Consider the following 12,099-nt stretch of genomic DNA (forward strand, 5'->3'; position numbering starts at 1 on the left):
GCTAGGGGAGACTTGGCTGCCAAGTTATCTCCCCCTATATGTAAACCGGCCTTGGGCCTTGTATAAGAGTAGAAGTGAATGGAAAACTAGTCGGTTCCAAATTGGACCAACATAGTCTACGTGCGTGCATGCACCAGCCATGCATGCGTGCGCGTGAAAATAAAATAATTAAAGAGATCGATCAGACGCTGATGGTTGCATGTGTACTCCTATGTGTATATCAAGGGCAGGTTTTCCCAGTCCGATTCTTCTGAGTTCTGACAGGAATAACTAAGGGCATTTGGTACAATACAGATTCTCCGACAAAACTGCTGAATCGCTATAAAATGTTTAGTTTCCCACCGGCTCGTCTTCCGAAGTGCAGCGAATCGATTCGCTATTTTAGGGGCATTTGGCAGAGCTTCTGCACCCTGATTCTCAGGCCTGAGAATCAGAGGAGCTCTGTCAAACGATGACAGATAGACATACGGATTCTAACCTGATTCTGAGAAGTGATTCTCTGAAATGAACTAGGAGCTAAAAGCTGAAAAAGTAGCTTCTCCTGATTCTGAGAAGCGATTCTCCGTCATAAAAAAGGTAGTTTATATTAGAGAATTATTAGAGAATCACTTGTCACCAAGAATCACTTCTAGAAAAGCTCTAAAAAACAGGAGAATCAGCCAAAACCTTGTTTTGTTGGTGAATCCACACTACCGCTGTAACCCTTTATAGGGGCGGGCAAAATAGATTAACAGGGGCGGGTCCACCATCCGCCCCTAAGCAAGGGCCTGTGTAAATAGGCCATTTGTAGGGGCGGACGGCTTGCCCGCCCTTGTAAAAGGTATTTACAGGGGCGGACAATCTCACAACCCGCCCTGTAAAGTCCTGCCAGGCTGGCGGGAAAGCCTTTTATAGGGGTAGGCTGCTTTGTGGCCCGCCCCTGTGAAAAATTTGTAGGCTGGCGGGAAAGCCATTTACAGAGGCGGTCCGCTCTCACATAACGCTTCTGTAAATGGCATTCCCACCAGTTTCAAATTTTTAAAAGTAAACGTCTTGGTAAATAGTTTCTCGCCAATTTGAATTTTTCAAAAGTTTCCGCCAAGATCTTCATAATTCGATTCTTCACAAATATACATAGATGTGCATCACACAAATATTAATCGTATTTGAACTAGCTGTATTTATACATCATTCAAGAGTACCAATTACAAGATTTATACATCGATCGTCTAAAAGTATTCACACAGAACCAACATTCATTACAAGAACATGACTCAAAACACATTTTCATACCCCTTCCAAGTGAAGAGTTCCATGACATTCGGGTCATCAACCCAAATACTGTCGTGTTCGAAAAAGGCGCCCTTCACGTGCCAAATTTCACGGTGGATAAATTGGCACAAATCACGTCTAATATTATCAATTTCTTTAGGTCCCCAGGTATTTTGGGTTTTCTCAACTTTCTATATCTATAAGAATAAATCATTAGTTCATAACCGATAGGGGAGCTTTCAAGTAATGAAATATAGGTGAGTTACATACGACGTTTCCCATATATCTCTCGTTGGCCCTCAAATACTCGCACACGACGTATCCGCATAGTACACTATTTTCCGGTTGTTTATGGCACTTCATAAATTATAACACAGAGTGTTAGCATATATATATATATATGCAATAATAAAATGGGACGCGGTGCTGGGAGGTGTGAATATTACCCAAACACTCCAGCGAATGTAAAGCTTTCGGTCGGATCGGATTTTGAGTTTGGCGAATGCATCTGGATTTTTTTCAGTCATTTCTTTCAGGAAATACGCGTACGCTCTGCATAAGGCATGTTAGGTAAAAATCGACAGTTAACTATGTCATGCACTGAGATTTATCATAGTCGGCTAACATATCCGTACCTTTGCAAAATATCTGCAAACGGGCTGAGCTTGCTTGAATTATCAGCCATGCTTGGGTCAAGGAGTATAACCTGTGCGCGCTTGGGAGTGATCACAAAGCAGACAAAATGATCGCTGCATCAACATAGATTCGAATTTGATTAAATGGTGGATGAGAGTTTCAAATTCTACGAATAAGAGAATTGATCAAACTTACCTAAAGTTGTATGGAACCATAATGCCATGGTCCCAGTATCTTATCATAGCACCTCTGATGTAGTCAGCCACACTTTTGCAATTATGAAGACCACACCTCCATAATGTGAGCCTCTATCTCCGCAAGTCCGCAGGGGTCTTTCCTTTGAATGCTTCGCTTTTGAGGTTAAATTGAGGCCTACTATGCTGGTTCTGGAAGATAAGTATGGGGTTAAGGTATGCAGTCTTATTGTTATATGTCTTCGAATCCTTGATCTGCATTCTGGAACATAATGCTGGAGAATTTATCAGTACGCACGAGATATACAAAGATAGTAATCTAATTAACCAGGGGAAAGACACTTACAGAGTCCATATGACTATCAGTTGTCTATCCATTCTTTGGAGGCGGTACAGGGCGGGCATGTCAAGGAAGTCAACCATGCATCTGTTGGGACCACCCATCTCTGGTAGGTCTGCACCGATGTAGGCATTAACGTGTAGAACTCCTTTCTTGCATGCCTCCATGTACTAGTTGTGCCACCTCTTCGTTTCCCACGGGAGCGCTCACTACCGGACTTCCAAACTTTGCCGAGTGTCAGATACACTCGGCAAAGGATATATTACACTCGGCAAAGTCTTTGTCGAGTGTAACACTCGGCAAACGACACTCGGCAAAGGTTCCCACCGCAAAGTTTACTTTGCCGAGTGTCAAAATACGGGCACTCGGCAAAGGTTTTGCCGAGTGCCCTGATACTCGGCAAAGAAGCCACGTGGCTCCACCCTGGTCCCGCGGTTTGCCGAGTGTCTAACGGCAGACACTCGGCAAAGTTTCAAACTTTGCCGAGTGTCCGACTGGGACACTCGGCAAAGTCCCCGCGCCAGGGTACCTCCACGTGTCTGGTTTGCCGAGTGTCAAGGCAGCGGCACTCGGCAAACGTTCAAATTTTTTACCCAATTTTGCCGAGTACCTAAGCTCCAGCACTCGGCAAAAGAAAATTTGCCGAGAGCCAGGCTCGATGCACTCGGCAAAATATCCCCTTTGCCGAGTGCCAGGTGGTGGCACTCGGCAATGACTTGACGCCATCAGCCCCCTAACGGGCGGCGCATGGCGGGCGCGCGTGCTGGGCACATGCGCCGGATTTGCCGAGTGCCGCCAGGCCAGCACTCGGCAAAGGTGACAGTTTGCCGAGTGCCATTCGTTGCCGACGGCCGGCACTTGGCAAAGCTCGGGCATGCCGTGTGGCAGATATTTGCCGAGTGCTCGTGTCCTGGCACTCGGCAAACCACATCTTTTGCCGAGTGTACGTGTTCTGGTACTCGGCAAAGGCCAAGACACTCGGCAAATTTGGGTTTTCCGGTAGTGGCTATGTACTCTTTCCAAGTGACAAATGGCTTGCCGTAGTCGTAATTCTTGGGAACTTCATCATCGTGCCACTGAGGAACCATCTTATTTGTCTGCTGCTCTGTGTTTCGTACCATCCGGTTTTCATCACTTGGCACCGACTGATTTTTAACGCCTTAACGGCATCCATCCATGCCTTTATTGTTTTTCAAACGTGTAACATTGGTAGGCACAGCTTCTGGTCATGGTGGCTTTGATGGAGCAGGAGGGGCGGTTGGTGCTTCCCGTTGCTGCTTTGCTGGAGGTGTCACTGGGAAGCCTTGAGCTGTCGTCTCCGGTGGCATCATCGGACCATCGGCAGGTGTTGGTTCCAGTGGAGCCTTGGGTGATGCAGCATGTGCTGCTTCCGGTGGCCGCTTCGGCGAAGGTGTTGGAAAACGTGCCAGAGCAGTGTAATCATCGCATGCTTCCCCATCACCCGGAGACGTAGCAGCCTCAGTCATCACCTCGATCATGGATGGTGGAAGCACTGGCTGTTCTTCACCGGCCCCGTGGACATCTATCCTTGGCCGTCCTTGCAGAGCAGGGGCTTGACGGGTCATCATCCCAAACTTGATGTCTCGTTTGTGCTAGAGAACGTACTGGTCTCTGCAATCTCCGAGGTGCGTGATGCCCTCGGGCGTGGTGTACTCTAGCACTGTCATTTCTTGTCCTGGCACCACTCAACTTACAGAGACCCTGGCGTAATGGTCTGGAATAGGTTGATTATGTAGTATATCGCCTTGATACACCATTCCATCTGCTACGTGCACGGACCTGTCGGCAGCTCTGCCGAGCGGAATGTGAAGCTCACAAGGAGTTGGTTCGTCGAGGTCATCAACTGGGTACTTGGTCCTTGATGTCGACTGGAGGCTAGTACGTGGAGGAGGAGGACGAGGAGCTTCGTCTACGGTAGGCTGGAGTACCACAACCGTGATCCCCGGCTGTTCCGCCAACTTACCTAACGCGATCATGTTACCAGCCCAATTAAGATGTTTAAAGAAGTTCTTTTCGAACTCCTCCTGCACTTGTTCCCTAACGCGGTCTCTGTATCTATCATTCTTCTTGTACCAGGCCGCGTCCTTGGGAAACCCAGCTTTCCAGCTCATTTTGCTCGAGATACCTCGTAACACGGCCTCTGTGCTCCGGGTTGCCCAAGGCTCCCAGCACCCAGTTTCGAGTATGCTCGTTGCATCCGTCCAAGGGGTCTGCTAACCCCTTTACTCTCCTCTCCTCTTCCTCCTTCCTCCACTGAGGGATCTTTTGGACGTACCCTCCCATGCCCAGGTGATAAGGGTAAATGTTCTTCTTCGCCAACTGAGAATACGTCTGCCCCAGGGCTATGGCATCTGCCGATGTCTTTTGAGCGACGAACTCATCCCACTGCGACGGGGTGATCTTCCCAAAAGTGCGGAAAGGAGTAAGGTTTTTCTGCACATACTTAGTGTTGAGATCCGGCTTTCAATTCCTCCTCCGACATTTTGCCATTACACTCAATGTATTCTTTTTAGCGACCTCCACCTTGTTCGGGGAAAAAATTATTCTTCTCGACAGCTCTGTCCATAGCAACTCCTTGGTGCTATCCGGCACGACCCGCCAATCTTTGATTGTGATTGGCACGTGCTCCCTTATAAGGAATCCACAGGCTGTTCCGAATTTAGAAACGGTCTCCTTCGGCGCTGTTATTTCCCCTTTCTCGTTGATGCCTAGTACGGGGAACTGGCCCTCGGGCAGCTTGTTCCTCCCGTGCTCGCCCCTCTTCGGTTTAGGTCTTCTCGGAGCAGACTCGGTCGCTTGCAGGGCAGACTCGGTCGTGTCCTGCTCCTCTTCATGTGTTCCACGACGAGAGCGTCGTGGAAACGTTCAGGTACTGGAGAGAGTAGCAAAGAAGTCAATTAACAGTTGTTCCAAATATGTTACAACTATGTTATGGACGTAGGCTACGGCACCACCTCATCGGCCAAAAGGAAATCCGGGTCGTCCTCTTTTGGCCGACGTCATTACCTCCTAGGGAAGGGGCAAGGATCCTCTGGCGATTCATAAGGGGGACGCTAGTTTACGGTCGACCGTAAGAAGCGCTCCTTATGGTCGATCTCAGACATACGTGAAAGAAACTCTGCTCGCACGTTCCATTCCGTTTCTTTTATGCCATGCGCTCGCACGGCATAGCTCTCTAACATGCTAGTAGAAATATCTCGATCTCCCACACAATAATTCCAAAAATATTATACACCAAATTTCAAGAAAAAATTAGGAACAAAAATCCTTTTGACAAAATCTGAAACAAACATTGGGAAAAAATTTTGAGACCAAAAATGAAGCAAAAAAAAATTATACGAGAAAAAGTTATGAACAAAAATTTTAAAACAAGGAAAAATGTTTGCCCAAAAAAATGAGAATAAAGTTATATGAAAAAATTTGGAAGATCGGGAGGAAAGTTTCTGAAAGCGAAATGATGAAAAAAATTGGGAAAAAAGTTGGCGCAAAACTTTTTTTTTAGAAGAAAAAAATTGGGAACAAAAGTTATACTCATAGAAGAAAACTCAAAAAGAAAAAGAAAAAAATAGGGCGCTCCGGGCGGCGCCGGCCGCCGTGCAGCCACCGCTCCTGCGGTGGAGAACGCCGCGCCCACCGTCCCTCCCGCGAGGGAGCTAATCCGTGGCACCACGCTCCAGCCGGCGCCGCCACGAGGGCCTCTATGGGCCCCATCTTCCGCCGCTCCACCGGATCTTGTTCCGCCGCTTACCGCGGCGCTCCCCCTCTCGCCATGCTCTCGTGTGGAGCCGCTGTTGCTCGCGGATTGCGCCGAGAGAGAAACAGAGGAAAGAGAATGGGTGTAAGTGATAAGGTTGTTTTTATTACTGCGGGACCTAGCATGTGGTGGAATCTACCGTGAGCGAGGGAAGTTGCGGTCGACGGTAAAGTAAGGGCCTGGCAGGGCTTCGACTTCTCCAAAAACAGCTCCGGCTCTGGCTCCTCTGGTGGAGCGGTTTCTCTGGTGGAGTTGGAGCCGTTTTGAAAAATATTTGGCAAAACAGCTTCACCTATTGGATTGAGGTGCTAAAATGTCTAAATTACCCTTCCTTGTATTTTCTTTTTTTCCTTCTTATTTTTCCCTCTCTTTTTCTTTTTCTCTCCTGTTTTCTTTTTTTTTCCTCTCCTCCTTATCCACTCAGACCATTCTCCTCCTTTCCTCCTTCTCCACGCCGCCGGACACCTCGGCCCCCGCCACCACGAGCTCCCTCGGCCGCCGACCTTCTCCACCGCACCGCTGGCCATCTCAGGCCCCACCTCGGCCGCGAGTTCCCTCCGCCATCGCCCTTCTCCACGCTGTTGTCCGCCTCGGGGCCCCCCGCCGACGCGAGCTCCCTCCAGCGCTGGCCGCCTCGGGCACCCCGCCGGATTGTTCAACAGCTTATAGCCGTTAGGCACAACGAGTCATCCCGGACTATCTGGTACCACTACAACACATGTGACCTTCAGTGACGAAAACCGTGTGACAACAGGATAAAACGTCACAAAGGCATTTCCGTTTATGATGTTTTGTGAAGGCATGAGTTAGTGACGAAAATCAAATGTTCGTTACTAAGACTAACTCAAAATCGTCCCAAACTATTACCATGGTATATTTGTGACAATTATGCTTCTTGCTTTTATGAGAATTGTCAAGTATCACAATTGTATGACATACGGAAACATCATAAGCTTTTATAGTTACTTAAATTTTGATTCTTTTTTAAAGCAAACTAAAATTGTTGAAATTCCTACAATACAAGGTATACGTAGTCTATTACATATTAAAAATTGTATTGGTGCATATAAGATGATTATTAATACTACTGTACTTCGCAAAGGTACCTTAATCAGTTATTTAAAAATATAAAAAATATTTTTAAAATATTTAAAATATTAAACTTCAAAGTTAGTTACCCATAAAAAGGATCACATGCCATTTTGGCATATGACGAATAATACTGATTTGGACTAACTCTAAAAAAATCACACATCAAATTAATATGGACACTAACAATTTAGAAATAAAAATTTACGCCTAAGCGAAAGAGTGAAAGCAGAGCGGCTAAGGCCCTGTTTGGGAGGGCTTCCGCCGGCTCCTCGGAGCCGGAGTCGGCGGAGCCAAGAAAACGGGCTCCGATGGCTTTGGTGAATAGTTTGCGATGTCAGTAAGCGAGAAGGAGATGGAGGGAGTGGAGTTACAGTATTTTGCACAGTGGAGCCGGAGGCGGCGGGTGCCCTCCCAAACACAGCCTAAATGGCCGCACCCGGCCGCAACCCCTGCTGCAGCTCTAGCCGCAACCCCTCTGTCGCACACCTGGCCGGCCTGGCCCCGGCCGCACATATTTTTGTCCCAATAAATTTCGAAATTTTTTGTCCAGCAGAAATGTGCGTTCGAAATTTCGAAATTTTGGCCGCGCCAGTACGGCCTAAATGGCGACGAGTAAGGACGCGGGCATGGCGGCGGCCTCCCCGGCTGGCTTGGCCCCGGCGCGGGTGCGGCGGCCCCGGCCGGCGTGGCCCCGGTGCGGGTGCAGCAACCCCGGCCAGCCTGGCCCCGGTGACTCCTGCTCGTCAACGCCGACGCGGCCTCCCCGCCTCGACACACGCTCCGGCGACTCCGGCTCGTCCTCCCCTCCATCGACCCAGTACGACCCGCCCCGGCCCCCGGCGTCCCTCACCCGGCGACCGACAACCGCGCGCCTCCTCCCTTGGCCGGCCTCCCCGACGTGCATCCCCGCCGAGGTACGCCCCCCGCTTCCGCCTCCTCCTGATGTATGTCCCATTGGAATCTATGCATGCTCCAAATTTGCTTAGGGTTGAAATGTTCCCCGATTTGATTGGAATCTATTCATGCTCTACGTTCATTTTGATACATGTAGAATCCTGAAGTCCTAAAACCAACTACTTTTCTGTCCTGGCCAACTACATTAGTTATCTTGTAAGCTGTTGATAGTAATTACATATCTTGAATGCGGAATTCACCAGTCATGCCTGTGAAATTACTCTTCAATTTCAATAGGGGTTGTCTATACTATGCCCGAGTATTTTTTAGCTACTCTACACTCGAATTTTTTTCACCGTTGGATGAAGATCCAACGAACCACGGTCATCTTCAACCTCCAGCTTCCGTGAGGCATAATCTTCCTCCTCCTCCAACCATCTCCACGGAGGTCCTCATTTGCCACCGCCCCGCGTGCCCCCGCCCTGCCGCGGCGGGCTAGGGTCTCGTCGGAGCTCTGCGTTGGATGAAGATCCAACGAACCACGGTCATCTTCAACCTCCAGCTTCCGTGAGGCATAATCTTCCTCCTCCTCCAACCATCTCCATGGAGGTCCTCATTTGCGGCCGCCCCGTGTGTCCCCGCCCTGCCGCGGCGGGCTAGGGTCTCGCCGGAGCTTCGCGGCACCTGCGGCAGCCGCCTTCCTACCCCGCCACCGCCCACCGTTGTTGTCATCGACCCCGCCCTTCTTCTCCCCCGCCACCGGCCACTGGCCACCGGATATCCGGCCCCGGCCGGCCGGCGGTGCTCCCGCGCCGCCGGCCGAACCACCACCTCCGCCTGTCCTACCGCCACCCCCGACCTCCTCTAGATCCGCCGGCCATTGGAGCCTCCCCCGACCCCCAGAAACCCAAACCCTAAAGGCCGCCGCCTCGACCTCTGCCCGCGGCCAGCGGAGACCTCGCCGCCGGCCGCCGCCGCCCACCTCCCACCCCTCCAACCACGACGCGCGATTTCTCTCCGACGGAGCTCAAGAAGAATAGGCAGTGAAATTCGAGTGTGGGGAGGAGTAGAAATGCTCGAGTGTAATATAGCTTTCCGGTTTCAATAACATGCGGAGCAATTTTTGACCATCCTACAAAGTACCGATTCTGTCAAACTCAGTGGAACCATTGCTTGTTACAGATGTTACAGAGTCCGAATTCACATATCCAGCCTTCTTTTCTTTCTTCAGTTTTAAGGAGAGTTAATCTATGTACATTTTTGATACATGTAGAATCCATCACACATAAATACTAAAATCCCCTGATTTGAGCATATAATTGCTATGAAAAACAATGAATTGGTCTCAGCCTCTCAGGTTCATAGTTCGTAGTCATGCTTCTTTTGTTTCTTCAGTTTTAAGGAGAGTTAATCTGCCTTTCGCAAAACAATAGAACCACTGTTCGAAAGTTCAGCTCCATTAGCCATCATCTTTTCATACTGCTGTTCCTGTTGTATCTGGACTTTTAAAACAGTAGCATGAATTGAGCTAACATGAATGCTGAGTTGCATATTCCGTCTAGGCAATATATTGAGTAGTATTTTACATCATAATTTACTACTTTTTATAATTAATTGAGAACCATATATTATTTTGTACGCTACCCTTTTTTTTCCTTATGCAACAATACAGAGCCTATAAAGGCTTGTGCTGAAATAATTCATAAGTGCATGAATAGAAGATTTTTTTTTTCATAAAAGGGCAGCCTATCTGACTGATAATGCAGCTTTAGTTAAATCAACTCATATATGTGAACTACAAGTCATTGCTCTCCTGCTCCACAGAAAGTGGACCTCTGGATCTCTGCTCTCCCCAAGGATTATGCAGTTCTGATGGGGAGATGAGCAGCACCACATTTAGTTATTTTGCTCTCTGTTGTTCTTAACTTATCTCAGAATTTTTGGGCTAATTATGCAGTAATTTTGAGCTTCATAGGTTACGTGCTGTGAAAAACTTGGACTTGTTGAAACTGATTGCTCACTTGACAATGCACTTCGCGAAGCTGTAACTTTTCAGATGCCATGTGCTCTCAGAAGAATGTTTGCCACTATTATGGTTTTTTGCGAGTACACGAACATTCGTGCTCTTTGGGACAAGCATTTTGAATCAATGGCTGAGGACTATTGTCATGTTCATGGAAGCTCTTCAAGTGTTGAGCAGTTTGTCCTTCGAGACATTGCAGCTATTCTCTCCTCGATGGGTAAAGACATTAGAAATTATGGGCTGCCAACCATGCATCAATCTGGTAAGACAAATTACCAATTGTATTTGCTGTCTTTCTTCGCAAATTAATGTAGTTTATTGCATTAATTCATTATTGGAGTATACCTTTACTAATAAATTAAAATTTCAAATGTGGTACAGATGATATGAACAGAGATTATTATAGGGAACTAACTGAGGAGAAAAAATTTGTTGTTTCTGATGAAGACATTAAATTAGCCGATTCACTCAATGCTGAGCAAATGGAAGCTTTCAACGAATTTTTGATCATGTTATAAAAAATAAAGGGAGAGTTTTTTTTTGTGGATGGTCCTGGTGGGACTGGAAATACATATCTTTACAGGGCCCTTTTGGCCAGAATTTGATCCACAGATCGCATTGCAGTAGCTACAACTACATTTGGAATTGCAACATCCATCATGCCTGGTGGTCGTACCGCTCATTCAAGGTTCAAAATTCCCATAAAAATTCAGATAATTCTGTGTGCAACTTTACCAAACAAAGTGGTACTACTGCTCTATTGCGTGAGGCATCTTTAATTATGTGGGATGAGGTTGCGATGACACGAAGAGAGGCTGTAGAGACACTTGATAGATCGTTACATGATATTACAGGATGTGATCTACCATTTGGGGGTAAAGTAACAGTGTTTGGAGGGAATTTTAGACAAGTTCTGCCTGTTGTTCCCAGAGGTACTAGAGCACAAATTTGTGACGCCACTTTACTTCGATCCTATATATGGGATAATATAAAGATAGTACGGTTGAAGCAGAACATGAGAGCCCAGAATAATCCATGGTTCTTGCAATTTCTATTGAGAATTGGTGATGGAACATAAAAGACCTTCCCAAATGATTATGTGCAACTGCCAGATGACATTATGCTCGAGTATAAGGATGACCAATCTATTGATAATCTCATTGGTCATGTGTTTTCTGATCTAACTAAGAACTGTACCTCTGTCAGTTACATGCGCGAGCGTGCTATCCTATCAACAAGAAATGAGCATGCTGATAGTCTCAATGCCACGATGATTGCAAAGTATCCTGGAAAAGAAAAGATTTACTACAGTCATGATTCGGTAGATGATAACTCAACTAATAACTATCCTCTTGATTTTCTAAACTCAATTACTCCAAATAGTCTTCCTCCGCATGAGCTTAAGATTAAGAAGAACTGTCCTGTCATACTACTTCGAAATATTGATCCTCATAACGGACTTTGCAATGGAACTTGGCTTATAGTAAAGGCGTTTGAGGACAATGTAATTGATTGTGAAATTGTAAATGGACAGCATGTTGGAAATCAAGTTTTTATACCAAGGATACCCTTGTCTCCATCAGAGGATATTTCACTACTTTTCAAGTTCAAGAGGAAACAATTTCCAATAAGGCTAAGTTTTGCAATGACTATAAATAAAGCCCAGGGTCAAACTATCTCGAATGTTGGGATCTATCTTCCAGAACCAGTTTTCTCCCATGGACAATTATATGTTGCCTTATCCAGAGGTGTTTCCCGTTCAACTACATTGATGTTGGCTAAACCTAACAAAGATGTGGATCCCAATGGAAGAGGACAAAAAATATTATTTTCAGGGATATCTTACAGACTTGAAAATAGAGCCATTCATTTTTAATACATGTAACTCACTTGA

This window comes from Panicum virgatum, chromosome 8K, assembly GCF_016808335.1.
Source record: "Panicum virgatum strain AP13 chromosome 8K, P.virgatum_v5, whole genome shotgun sequence".
NCBI classification, from domain to species: Eukaryota; Viridiplantae; Streptophyta; class Magnoliopsida; order Poales; family Poaceae; genus Panicum; species Panicum virgatum.